This window comes from Indicator indicator, chromosome 22 (genome assembly GCF_027791375.1).
Source record: "Indicator indicator isolate 239-I01 chromosome 22, UM_Iind_1.1, whole genome shotgun sequence".
NCBI lineage: Eukaryota > Metazoa > Chordata > Aves > Piciformes > Indicatoridae > Indicator > Indicator indicator.
Window position 1 is genome coordinate 4,224,859 of NC_072031.1, and position 14,044 is coordinate 4,238,902.

Consider the following 14,044-nt stretch of genomic DNA (forward strand, 5'->3'; position numbering starts at 1 on the left):
TCCATTATTACTGTAGCACACCACAAAATAAATGCATCAAAAGTATTTGCACACCAAAATTCAATCTTAACAATGTATATTTTCAAACAGCCCTTAAAAGACTTAAACACACAAATTAAAAAGGACAACCCTGCAGAGATATAGTGGCAAAGTCTTCCACATGTGGAAATATGGGCTAAATTAGTGTCAATCTGATACAGACTTCAGTTCTTTTCAACAGAAATCATGTCCTAAATGCTTAGGAAGGAGTGTGAAAACAAATCTAAAATATTTTCAAGGTTCCTCAAAAAAATGATAAAACCCTCACCAGTACAGAGCTTTTCTGAATTCCACCTCAACACTTAGCAACGGCAGCTTACTAAGTCACAGGCAGTTCACCATTTTTAGAATGAAAATTACTTTTCCTCTTTCATGAACCTGCAAATTCCAAATTTCTGTACCCTCTGAGGCAAGTCTGTCACTGTTGAAAATCCCACCCCTTCAACCAGTGTTTGCAAAGCACAAATGCGCTGAAGATCTGTCATTTCCTGCAAATGCTGTGGGAAGCCTGCTAATATTAAGAGATAGTTTTTTGTGATGCTGGTCAGAGTCTGTATGTCTGGAACAGCAGGTTGTGATATACAGCATACTCATAGCTGATAAACATTTCATTAGGACCCAAGCCAAAAAACTATTCTTAATTAGCTATTTAAGCTACACAGTATCCATGATTTTAGCACCTAGAACACTGCAGCTTCACAAAAAACTCTAAAAGCATGATGGATTCCACTGTATAAATCCTGCAGAACAACAGAGCTTTAAAGGAAAAAACATACTATAAAATGGACCCAGTGTTATTCTGCTGACAACTTAGTTAAGGAAAAATCACAGAATCACAGAAGGGCTGGAAGGGACCTCTGCAGGTATGCCTAGATATGGTCACACAGGAATGTGTCCATGTGGGGTTTGAAAGTCTCCAGAGAAGAAGATTCCACAACCTCTCTGGGCAGCCTGCTCCAGCATTGTCAAAGTAAAGAAATTTTTGCTTAAGTTCAAGTGAAACTTCCTGTGTTTTAGTTTATACCTCTCGCCCCTTGTCCTGTCCCTGGCAACCACTGAAAAGAGGCCAGCCCTGTTCTCATGACCTCCACCGTTTAGATATTTATAAGCATTGATAAAATTCCCTCTCAGTCTTCTCTTTTCCAGGCTAAAGAGCCACAGGTGTCTCACCCTCTCCTCGTAAGAGAGATGCTCCAGTTCCCTAGCCATGTTGTGGCCCTCTGTTGGACTCTCTCCAGTAGCTCCCTGTTCCTCTTGAACTGGGGACTCCAGAACTAGACAAAATACTCCAGGTGCAACCTCACCAGGGCAGAGGTGTCAAAAGCTGCAGTACGGCTGCATATACAAAGGACTGAAATGTCTCCAGGTGCTGAATACAAAGCCTGCAAGGGACTAAATTGGAATCATGTCTAAAATAGCCAGTAATTTCACTGCCAAAATTACCTGAACAGGTAAGAGTTTTTATAAATCTATGACAAAGACTATCAGCGTCAAATACAAAAATTATGAGCAGCTAGATGGATGTAAACTAACAAAAGATAAAGAAACATTCACTCACAGCAAGAGATTCGATCATGCCTGAGGTGGGTTTAGGAATGAATGAAAGTGACCAAAAGAAATATTCCACTTTGTCTTCCTCTACTTCTCCAGAAGCTATAATTTCTTTCATTAGGACAATACATGCCTCTGTAGCACAAGAGGGGAGAGCATCTATTAGTGGCTGCCTGCAACACATGAAAAAAAGGACAGCAAATCTAAAATGATCAGAATACTCAAGAATCAAACAAACACACTGAGGTTGGGCTTCTTTCAGAGTAAAGAAAAGTCCACTGGCTTAGCAAATACCAGGTTCCATAGAAATCAATATTATCCTTCGGTTTAGTAACCTAGAAATATGCCTTAGTCAAGATGCGAAGAAGTGTTCTGATTGTTTCAAGAACTGTATGCAACCAGGCTTTTAAGAAAACATTCAGGCGCTTTCTCTGAAAACGAAGCCAAAATGTATCCCAGGTTTGACTTCAAAAGACTGAAGTACCTTAAAGCACTGAATTTTTTTATTAACATGGGGTTTTCCTTTCATTTCACCAATAACAACATTAAAATTTAAAACTGAATTGACTAGCTTTTAATTCCTGTGCTTTTTTAGACCTTAATTAAGTGGAATAGTTACACCAACATGACAAGCAAATATATATATCACTCTTAAGAGTCCCTCTGTAACTATTCTGAGCCTACCTCCTATACTGGTGGATGGACACTTGTAGTAATGAGGAAGCAGTCAAACTAAAGTGGGTAAAAGCACCTCACCTTGATCAAACTAAGACAGCAGCTCCTAAAGTTAGTAACTTTGTCCTGAACTTTGTCCAGAAAGAGGCAGAGTAGTTGAGACTACCCTCCAAAACAGAAGAGTATTAGCATGACTGTTTGTCAAAAGGTGAGAATAAATCTAAGCCATAACAAAATTTCCCCCTTTTGCATGAAGTTTAAGATAGTTACAAACATGGCATTAAATTATTTTCAAACAAGCTGATGACATTTTGTAATGAAACTGAGTAAAAACTTGTTTCTTTATTTATACTTCTCAGAACGCTGATTTCAGAGGGAGGGAAAAAATGGTATTAATTTTAATAATACTGGGTGTGTATTTCTGAAAGTCTCACACTGATAGATCAGAACTATGCCAGACTGTAGAGGAGTGTGGGCCTTGATCTTTAAAGCTGCAGTTCAATGACTGGAATAACTGAGATCAGGGAGCTACTTTAGAGATGTGGCTTCACCATGCCCATACTCCCAGCTTAACATTTGTCTCTTCTCCCCAGTGAATACTAAGGGCACTGAGGTACAGATCCAAATAAGCTTCTTCATGATAAATGGCAGTAGATGCTTAAAACCAGCAGTATTGATTTTTATCTAAGTCATGACTCAAGTTTCCTGTTTGCATTGCTCCTGAAACTGGAAGTCTGTGGGAATTAGCATGGGTCTGGAAAGTCTGCTTGGTACATAATGTTCAGTAAGACAATAATATCATCCTTCTGTCACTTAAACAAGATCTGCAATACACATTGCTCTTTAAAGTGCTCCAAACTTAAATCCAACATTTGAGCATGGGTTTAAGAATTTAATATATTTAAAGTACTTACAAAACATTTATGTCCTATGTATATTTCTTAAATGCAGTTATTAAAGGGACCTTACCAGTTGTCTCTGCATTTAAATGAAGATCTCTGCCATAGTGCTTTTAAGGCCTCCAGGGAAAGATATCTAAGCTCAAACACAAGAGTCATGAAAAGGTTGGCAGCCTGTAAGAGAGCACAAGAAGAAATGTAATATTACAGCTGTGCAGAAACAGGCTTTAGAGAACAGAGCATAGCAAGAGACTTCAGGTTATACCAGAATTATCACTGATTTATTATGCCACCTGAGGGTAAAACCTCTCCTCTTCCCTGTGCCCCTATCTTCCTACCCTCTCTTGCTTTTCGCTTCAAGCTGCAAACACATAAGGAGAAAAGCTTTCACTTAGGCTGTCAGTCAGTCCCCCAAGCAGAAGTGCTCAGCAATCACTAGGCACACCACTAGCATACAAATAAATAATAAACCAAAACGCCAATGCAGAAGAGAAGGCCATCATCTTCTCTGACTTTGTACACCAAGTTCTGACATATGACCAGAACCGCTGACATAGCGCACAAGTAACAGTCAAGCTAACTTTATGTTAGTCTTGAATTTATGAGAAAGATCATTGAACCAAGGTTTGGACAATGCTTAAAAAGTTTTGCTTGAGTACCTCTGGTACTGTGTGAAAATACTCCATCATTTGGTGGACACACCCAATCATAACTGCTGTTACCTCTGCAGGCAGCATGGGGGTGGTTAAAAGTGCAGCAGCCAAAGCAGGGAGCTGTCCTCCCTGCTTAAGTTGAATTGCTGCAGCCTACAGCAGCTATTTTACCTGCAGTACATTACCACACACTTTTCAGTGTAAATAAATTCTAGCCCTTCATTCACAAGCTGACTGTTGCTCTTGCAACAGGTAAAAACTGAAAAACCTACTGTAAGGTTACCTCATAAAAATCCTATGTATTTCATTCTGGCTGCACAATAGAAGCTGAATAGTTCTATTTAGTAATTTATTTGCATGTGCAGGGCTGAAAGAAATTAAGAGCAGTTCAGAGATGACCCCCACTTTTCTGTAAAGTGAAGTAGCCACCTGTACTAGACTTTGTATTTTTTTTAAAATCCCTTCACTCTCACCCCTCATTTGACTGAAATGGTCAATATCAGTTGCCCATCAGCTGAAAAAAGTATTTTTTAGAAACTGCCATCTCAAAGTATTTTTTGATGCATTACCAGCAATAATTTTTATTTTATAAAACATGATGCTGGAAATCAAATTAATCAAATATTTAATTGAACTGAACACATTATTTTGACCTCAGTACAAGCTTCACAAAACGGTACTTCAAAGGTTAAACAGCATGTAGATGTGTTCCTCTGTGACCTGATCCAAACTTCAAAAAGGCAGATGGGTCTCATTACTTGAAAAATTAGCAAAATGTTAAATACAGTAGTCTTTTCATTCATCTTAACCTGACTTTATAATGTACAAGTTTTAACCATGGTCCACATTGTACAGTTTCTCTTCAGCTCTTCATTCACTTCAGATGTGAAAGCCTTACACATAGGACTACTGCTCTGGTTCCAAAGAAAACATTTTTCTCAGCGTAGAAGTCATACAAAGTTTAATCACTAAGTCACATTTCCAAAGGTCTGGAAGAGAGACCTGCTCTGAATTCCTGACCTTTCTTCCAGGAGCTGCTTCCAAAAGCAAGAAAAATAGAAATAACCCAGTGCCAACATTTGTTTTTAATTTAAAACTGCCAAGACATTTTCAGTAAAAAGAATCTGTCTTTCAATAAGAAGACAGAGTAATTTCTTACCATGTTTGATAGGCTGAGGAAATAGTTTGTCAGATCCAATACAAACATAGTTTATATTTTTGTTCTTTTGGGATTTCTGTTCTTTTTAGTAATAATACCTTAGTTTCACTAAATTGAAATTTATTCTCATAATTGAAGCCCTACCTAGGGATTAATTCCAATAACATTTATAATTCCATAGCTAAAATTCACCTAGAGCCACACGTATTCCATCCCATACCATCATTATCTTTCAGGTCTATTTGAAAAAGAAATTACCATACCCTGAGCACCATGGAGGTCTACATGGAGGTTCACAGTCTATAAAATATTCTGATAACTGTATTTAAATAAATACTTCAAAAGCATGCGCAAACCACAGACCTTATGTGTATTTTTACACGTGCAAATACACTACAGGCAGTGTGATTAGGGAAGCTGGGGAGCCTCACAGATGTCATCACAAGGAGCTGCTGCTGAACACAGGTGGCCACCAGTTGGTGGCAGCAGCACAGTTCAAGATAAAATTTCCAGACTCATGTATTTCCAGGTGATATAATTTTATCCTGTAGACTTGTCTTCATTCTGGTTCATACCTACTGACAAGATGAGCTAGCATCTGACAACTCAGTGTAAAGTTTTTCAGAGATACAGCTACTTTTATTTCCGAATAATAGAACTTTTGATGGAACTGTCTGGTCAGGTGGGCTGTTTTGACTTTTTAAGGTAGAATGCACTGAAATCGAGCTGTCAGATAAACAGTAACCTCATGGTCAATTTCTCTATTTGTGGTATCATAATAACAAACTACATGCAAATGAAGTAAATGAAACATAGGGAAGTCTGGTTTTTTTTCTACATAGAAGCTTGCTTTCCCTTCTATCTGCACACTTATTGCACCTCTAGTTTAAAAAAGAAAATCTTCTGAAAGTATAAACACGGTATGGTTTATATTGGCAGGTAAAGTGGTAAAATGCTTCCCAATAAAAATGTTTCTGTTTATGATACATACAAACCACTCTTTGAAAGCTTGACACCTTATTTGCTGCCAAGTATTGGCCTATGTAAACAGAAGGAAGGTTGCTTTGAAAATGTGTTCAATAAACCTACTAATTTATGTTCTCAATGAATGTGTGAGGCCTTCTCTCCAGCAAATTTAGAGTAACTCTTTGGAATTACACAGCTGTCTCTCCTATATTGAGCTTCTCGTTTTCAGCTGTGTGATTCATCTTTTCAGCTATATATATATATGTTAAAGAACAAGTGCTTTCCTTGAAGACCAAGCGTGAATGAAACCAGATGAAGGTGATGCACTCTTCTCCGTGAAGTCTGCTGTTTGAATAGCTGCAGTTACTTTCTCCCTGCCACAGCGTAACTTCCCTTCCTTATGATCCTTATCAGTTCTTTCTTATTTCATTTCTTACTTTGCCAGTTACCCTTATTTCACCCTCATTTTCAGGAAGGATGTAACTGCCCCTGATCGTAGACCAGGTTTAAATGACTTAACAGGCTATTCCCAGTACTGTCTTCTAAGGCCTTCCAATTCCAAGCAGACAAAGACTTCTGTTCCTGGTAAAATTGTCATATAATCTCACAGGACAAAATAAGTTAAATTTCTAAAAGCAAAATTTTCTATGTAACTACAGTATCGTAATTCATCTTAATAACGAGAACACCTTCCGTACCTGGGAAATATTCTGTCATACTCCCTGCACCCACAAGTTAGAAACATACAGATCCTAACACCCAGATAGGTAGTAACTAGCAATTAGAATGCCTTATGAGGAAAACAAATGGTGAGACCATGCCTTAAAGGTAAAGCCTTTTGGGTCAGACTGGGGTACAGGAGTTGACCAGGGTGAATCTGACATACTCTCACCTGCTCTGTTTCATGCATACCCACATTCACCAGAGGTACCAATCCCATATCAAAACCCAGACAGCCAAATATAAATGCAGCGCCAGCAGAAACTTTGTGACAGGCTTCCTTCAAGCTTCTCTCAAGTGAGGGTCCCTTGTCCCCACCCCTTTGACCATTCTTTGTCAGTATGCAGCTTGTTCGCTTAATGGTCCATTAGCTAATCCACATCCACATTGAAATTCAATCTTGTCTCATAATAGCATTGAAAAATTAAACAATAACTTTGCTTCCTTGCAAATGACAGTCTCCACCCCCATTTTCTCATCCCTTCACTGTTTTCCCTGGAGTTGGGGATTTTCACTTCCATTTATTCTTCATCTTGTGTCCTGAAAGAAACGCATAATCTTTCCTCATTCAGAGTCAAACAATAAGGGGACAAACAAGCTATATATGCCTAACACTGGAGCTGTCTCCCAGGCAACACTGTGAGCATTCCCATAACTTCTTTCCTGGCCCAAAAGACATTTTATCAGTTGGAGTGGGGCATAATAAAGATCCCTTTTGAAATCACTTGTCACATAGAAGGAACACCCTGAAGCAGTGACAACCAATCGAATCTTGTGCTGGAATAGGCATATGATGAATAATTCACCACTTTTTTAGGCAGTGGCATAGACAGCAGCCACTTGTGCTAATCTTAGTAATTTACAAAACAAATTTCCCACACATGAAGCCAGTGGGCCTCTTTGGAGACACAAGTAACATCCCACTGTTACCAGGGCAAATCGTCTATCATTCTTTCAGAGACATTGAATTATGGGTGTTCAAAAGAAGCTGGATTTAGAGTCTCAGGTTCGCTGCAGTAATTTCTTTTTTTTTTCAGCGTTTTCCAAGCAGCATGCAGCCCCCTAGTCTGTTCCTAAATGCCACTGCAAACTGCTGTTACAGTAACAACCACATAGAATTAACATACCTAAAGAGGCTACTTTTATTCTACATTAGCCAGAATCATGTTTATGGCTATTAGCTCTCTATAGCCCAAATCTCCCTAGCATACAGCTAAAACAGGCAGCAGACTTGCTTGTAACTCAGAGAGAGAAATCTGTCCTATATACCACCACCTAGAAAGGCAAGCTTGCTGCTTTCTCCACAGCCCTGTCAGTCCATGATACCAGATCAGACAACAATCACCATTTAATAAGTTGGGAGTAACTCCTAGGGTTGTAATTCATCAGAGCAACTGAAGCAAGCAACTTCAGTTAGCTGTGACTGCAATCCTCCACTCTGTGCCTTTGTCTTAAGTTGCGCACCATGTTACACAAACACCTATTTGTGCTCATTAATCACAGCTACAGCTAAGAGAAAGGGGAACATACGTAGTGTATTAATTTCTAAACAGGCACCACTGGCCTGCAGAGCTTTAATTCAGCAATGTGCTCTTCTCTAGTCCCCATAAAGCCTGTACTCCACCTTCCAGTATGTGTGCACCCCCAAGGAGGACACTGGCAGAACCTTGGTTCTTTCAGATGGGACTTAACCTAGACAGAGGAAGATGAACCACTTCTCCTAGGCTAGGTCTGCACCAAAGTACAAGCAATCAAACAAGACAAGAACATCAGGGGACAGGAACTGTATCAGGAATGAGCTGACTTAACTTATCAGTGGCAAACCCATGGAGGAACCAAGACCCCGTTCAGTGCTTTCCCCATTAGACCATACTTGTTTTCTAGTAATATCCTGTCCATGAATGACTTAAATGAGTGTGTTCTTCTATTTTCAAAATCTCCTTTTTTTTTCCCCCACATTATTCTAAGAACTTCACTGTTAACAAGAACCACTCCATCTGAAGCATAATGACATATGAAGTGTTCTCTCTTTTAGGTCATTGCCCTCAGTCCATCTTAGGTCAGTAATGACTAAGCTGCAGCATCTCTACATCCTTCTGTCTTGTACAGAACAAGTGTTCTTGATAATCTCCAAATTTCCCAGAAGATAGGGATCTTCAGTTCAAAGACAGTGGCAAACACTAACTGACCTAGCTGCTGCCAATATCAACAAAAATTACAAGACCTAAGCGAGCTAAGGAGGGAGGCAAACTCTCATCCATAATGATCATCATCATAGAAACAAATCGAGCCACTGCATGTTGCACATGACTAGAATATTTCACCACCATGAGAATGACTTAGGTGAGAACAGATTCCTTCTGGACCCAAGCAGCATGTCTGAAAAACATAATGGTTACTACTGGAACTCATCAGAACTAGATGGAACCAGTCAGCCAAGGCCCAGAGGCAAGGGTTTCATATGCACTGTTTGGAGGGGATGAAGCCAAAGAATCATCACAGAACTCAAATAAACATGGAAACAACAGCAGTACCAGGGCCAGTATACCACAAAAAAGCTGTAGAAAATGGGGTTTACAATTAATTGTCATAACTGTCAAGTGACAGACTAAACTAGGCACATCTTTTCATTTGTTTTTGCACAGCAAAACAAAAATTCAGAATATTTTCTTTTGGGTTAATTTAGAGTACAGTTCAATTTGCTTTAGCCCAATATTCAGAGGTCGTACAAAGTTTTGACCATTCCTTTCAGCTATTTATATAGGAAAATGACACTTCAAAGCATTTGATCTTTCTGTAATTCCACATTTTAAAATGCCCAAAACAATGGAAGGCTTCAGGATCTCAAAATTGCTGCTCTTCTAGTCACCTCTTACCTGTGTAGGAGAACTCTTGAAACCACAAAGGGCCTTAAAAGAAAACAGAGGTTATGTGTAAAAGCTTACCTCAAAACTAGCACTATGTGCCAAGCAAAGTTTCCACACTAGTTCAGTCACTTCCCCTCCAGTCACTTCCCTCTCTGTTTCTTTCCTTTCATAGAGCATGCCGGTCACATACAGATCCTCAGAGTCCACTTGAAAGACATAAGGAAAAATCAGGTACCTGGTGCTTGCTGGTCATCAGCTATGGCTAACCCTAAATCCTAGGGGACAGCTTCTCTCTGAGCCTTTACTTCTGTATGTAAGAATCTCTCTAGTCTCTGTAAAGCCAAGGGGTGAAGGTGAATGTCTGCAGTCAGGTGAATTTAAGTACACAACAAAATAAAGGTCTAAAGACAAGTGTCACCTAAAAGAAAAAGTCAGAGAAACAAGACAAAGAAGATATTCATGAAAAAGTCCCACTTCCCATCAATGGCCCTGTTACTTTACATTCATCACCCTTTCCAATTTTTTCTAATCACTGGCTCCCATCCCACACTTCAACCTCTCAAAAACTCAACAGAACATGTAGGTGCCAAAAAAAATGACTGAACTCTTAACCTTTTGCTGAAGAAGAATCTTGTCATCTTACGTCAGCATAACTATAAACAAAAAGTGTTCTGGAAATCTGGATTTTCTCCCTTAAAAACAACCCACCAATAGGTGTAACAGACAAAAAAAAAAAAAAAACACAACACAAAGTGTTTATCAAAATTTAGAGCTCAAATTAAAATCTTTCCTCAGGCAGGCCTCCTATTGACTTCATTCTCCTAGGAAGTACACAGACCAAAGAAGGAGGAGAAACTGAAACAGTTCTCAGAGAGTCCTAGTTCCATTAGGACTTGAATTATTTAGGCTTGATTTGTACAGACACTGGGAGGCTGATGCTCTGCATACAACGGGCTTAGTATGCAAAGCAGGTAAAAAGGAGTTGGTCATTAAGGAAATCTATCACTTTTGGAGTCCCTGGAGTTGAAGCCAGCTTCTTTCTAACAAGCCCAAACTCCCAAACAAGGTATAGCTCTCTATAACTCACAGTGTAAAAACATCCACTTTCACAAGAGTTAAAGGAAATATCAGGTGCAAAGAGTTCTCACAGGCAAGACACAATCTGAAGATTTTTCTAGGAAATAAATTTATTTTAATAGAAACACCACGTTACCTTTTTTGTACAGTGTCTCTGTTTCCACCTGAAAGAGTTTCAGGGAAGACTTTGTCTGCGTCTGCACCCCACTGCCCTTCTGAGAGAACAACGTAACAAGGTTGGACTCAGCACATTTGGCTTCCTCCAGGATTCCATCCTTAACACTCTGAACACATTCCAGTCTGGAGGACAGGATCTGCTGCTCAGACTGAGAAGAACAGATACTTCAGGTAAAGTCTTGATGTCCTATGACAAATCCCTTCTCTCCTACCTTCACAGAGGATTCCAATCCTGTAATATAGTGCAAAGTCTCTTGTCTAGAGCTTGGCACCCAGGCTGCGGAGGTTAATATGCTCTTTATTTTCAGTCTAATTTTTCCATCACTGAAACACAACTGCTACTAACTTTCAGTGTCAAGAGGTCTCAATCTATTTCAGTTCACAAAGCATCAGTGTTAAGCAAATCTTTTTGGTCAGGAGAGCTGAGAAAATCAGAAGGATGGTAAATTACAACTAGTACAATACAAGAAGCAAATAATATTCACCTAATAAAAACTGCACAAGATACAAACATTAACTGTATTAGCCACCAACAGTGGGAAGCTCTGTCTTTTAGAAAAGCAACTATCTTTCCAAAGTTTTCTGCAAATAGCATCTCTCTATTCCTCTTTTTCACACTTCACTTTGTTTACCACTCTCATACATTTTAAAGACAGAGTTTAATCTAGGTCCCTAACAGCCTCTTGCTTTTTTTCCTTTATTGTTCATCGACTACAATTCAAATTTGCATTACAAACAAATTCTGTGAATAACAGGCATTACAGAGACAATAATATCCAACACTTCTTTCCTAAGGATTCAAGTTTGGGCACACACCCACAAATACAAATGACTTTAAGTGACTATTCAAAAATGTTTTCATCACTCTTCCAAGAAATTAGAAGGTTCTGTGGAAGAATCAGTCATTCCCCAACACTTACTGACACATGTGGAAGAACAACAGACTGCACAGAAGTAAAACCAGAATAGCGGTGAGAGCAGAGATTTAAGTCCCTTGTCTTAACAAGAACAGGACCTTTTTGCTGGTACTTGGTTGGGCATATTCCCAGAACATCCACCTAGTAACAAACAGACAGTGTTGAAATATGCATGCAAATACAGACTACAAGCAGCTATTATGTGCTATTAAAATTAATGTTACTAACTGCTTTGTTGTAAAACCAATGCAACAGAGACCTAAAGTCTCTCTTGAAGGACACTGCTAAAAAAGCCATGGAAAGGCACATAATTTTAAAGACCTTGCTCAAACTTGATAATAGACATGGTTTGTTGATTTGTTTAGCTTCAGCGAATTATTCTCAATCAGGTCATTCAAAGACATTTCCTTTTTCATTTCAGATTTTCTAAGTTTGCAGGGAAGCATTAATTCAGGAGACCATTTCTATTCTGAAGAAATTTAATTACAATGGGTCTTCCCAGTCCTCATTGCAGAACATCTATTTAAGCACTGGTATGTAGTAATAGCATGAGAATAAGGCAGTGCACATCATACTGAAGGTCAGCCTAGAGACTGCTCTTCAAAACATTAGAGGTACAAGATCTTTCAGTTGCAAACAAGCACATGACAGCGTACTCTGGACTATCATTGCAATGTAACACAGTAGATCATGAGCTTAAGTATTAAAAAAAAAAGGTAAAAAATTGCAAACAGCTCTGAGAAGCCTGATCTTAAAGCTTCCTGAAATTAATGAAAGTCATGATGTATAATCATGAATAATGAAATTTGTATTTTCCCACAAACCACAGTTGTATAACTCCTTAGCAAATTCTGCAATTACACAGCTTTTCCTCAGGTACCCAAGCAGTGGATTCCAATGCTCAACAAGACTGCAAATTACAGATAGTTTCGTAACACTCATTAAAAAAAGCAAGCAGGCAACCACCATTGGCTGCTGACCAGTCACCAAGTGGCAAAGTGTACAAAGGCTAACTGCTGCCCTAAAGCATGACTCCAGCAGTGGCCTCACCTCTTCGACGACTGCACCAGCAGTGGGTGCTTGTGATGTCTGCAGGACACTGAGAATGCCTCGCTTTATGTTCAGTGCCCAGGTCTGTTCACTCCTCACAGGACAGAGCTTCTGAACTTTCCCATCGTGGAAACAAAAATGAAGAGGATGCTGTTCTAGTATTTCCCTGGAATAAAATAGTTTATAGTTTCTTGCTTCGAACAGTGGTTGCAAATCAGTTTATGACATTAGACTCAGATTTTCTGGACAGAGTTGTTCCTCCACAAAGGGTCTGTCTTGTTCTGTATCTCCATCCTTTATAGCAAGCCTCTATTCTTCAGTAATTTCCCCCGACCCTGAGAACCCTTAAAAACAAGCCAACCAAACAAAACCTATCAAGATAACCACAGCATCTTTGAAATAACTGTAACACTTAATAAAGCCCACTCTGGTAAATTCTTTACAAGTAATTATACTTCGTGGCAACAATTTTTGTTTAATGTAAGAGATTGATTCCATTTTATGATTCAGGGTGCCACAAAGTAACTGCATGTACTCTTTATCATTCCTTTTCAGCCACGGTGCATACAAGAAAAACTCTTTTCCAATCAAACCACATCTTCCTGCTCTACTAGGTGGACACACATGGGCTCAGTCTCAAAGCAGTCTCTGCTGTCAGTCAACTCCCTGATAGCCTTTGCTATCCCAGATTGAGAGTACACTGTGCAGAAGATTACTTTTTAACATGATTTCTTCCTCTAAATTGGGAAAAATAAGCTGTCCAAAGGAAGAACTCTACAGTATCCCAAGTCAGCTCCCATGCAGGGAGATACACAACTATTCCTCTAAGACAAAGTAAGAGAAAAAGCTTTTAATGCATCAACACCTGGGTACAGTCTTTCCAGATGACAGTGTGCACATGGCATAAGGGTTTCTGAACTTCTAGGCAATTGTAGATGCTTTTTCTACTGTCTGTGGAAATTACAGGCATGTTTAGAGGAGAAGCTACACCACTGCATATTCACAATAGGCTGAGGCAAATGCTAATAAGGTTCACTTGTCTGAATAATTATTTTCAGTAGCCAAGCTTCACTGAATGCTTTCTTTGCTAACTCTGTTTTTGAGCTTCCCTGCAAAGAATAAGACACAACTGCTCTTATCACTACAAAAATCCTCCAGAACATCCCAGAAGAAGATGTGCCTATATAGTGAATACCCATACCGTAGGACACTAAGCTCTTCCTGATGAATATAAAAAGCAATGCATTTACTCCAAACTTGCTCTTTTTGGTGCTCTGAATTAAGTCAATCACCT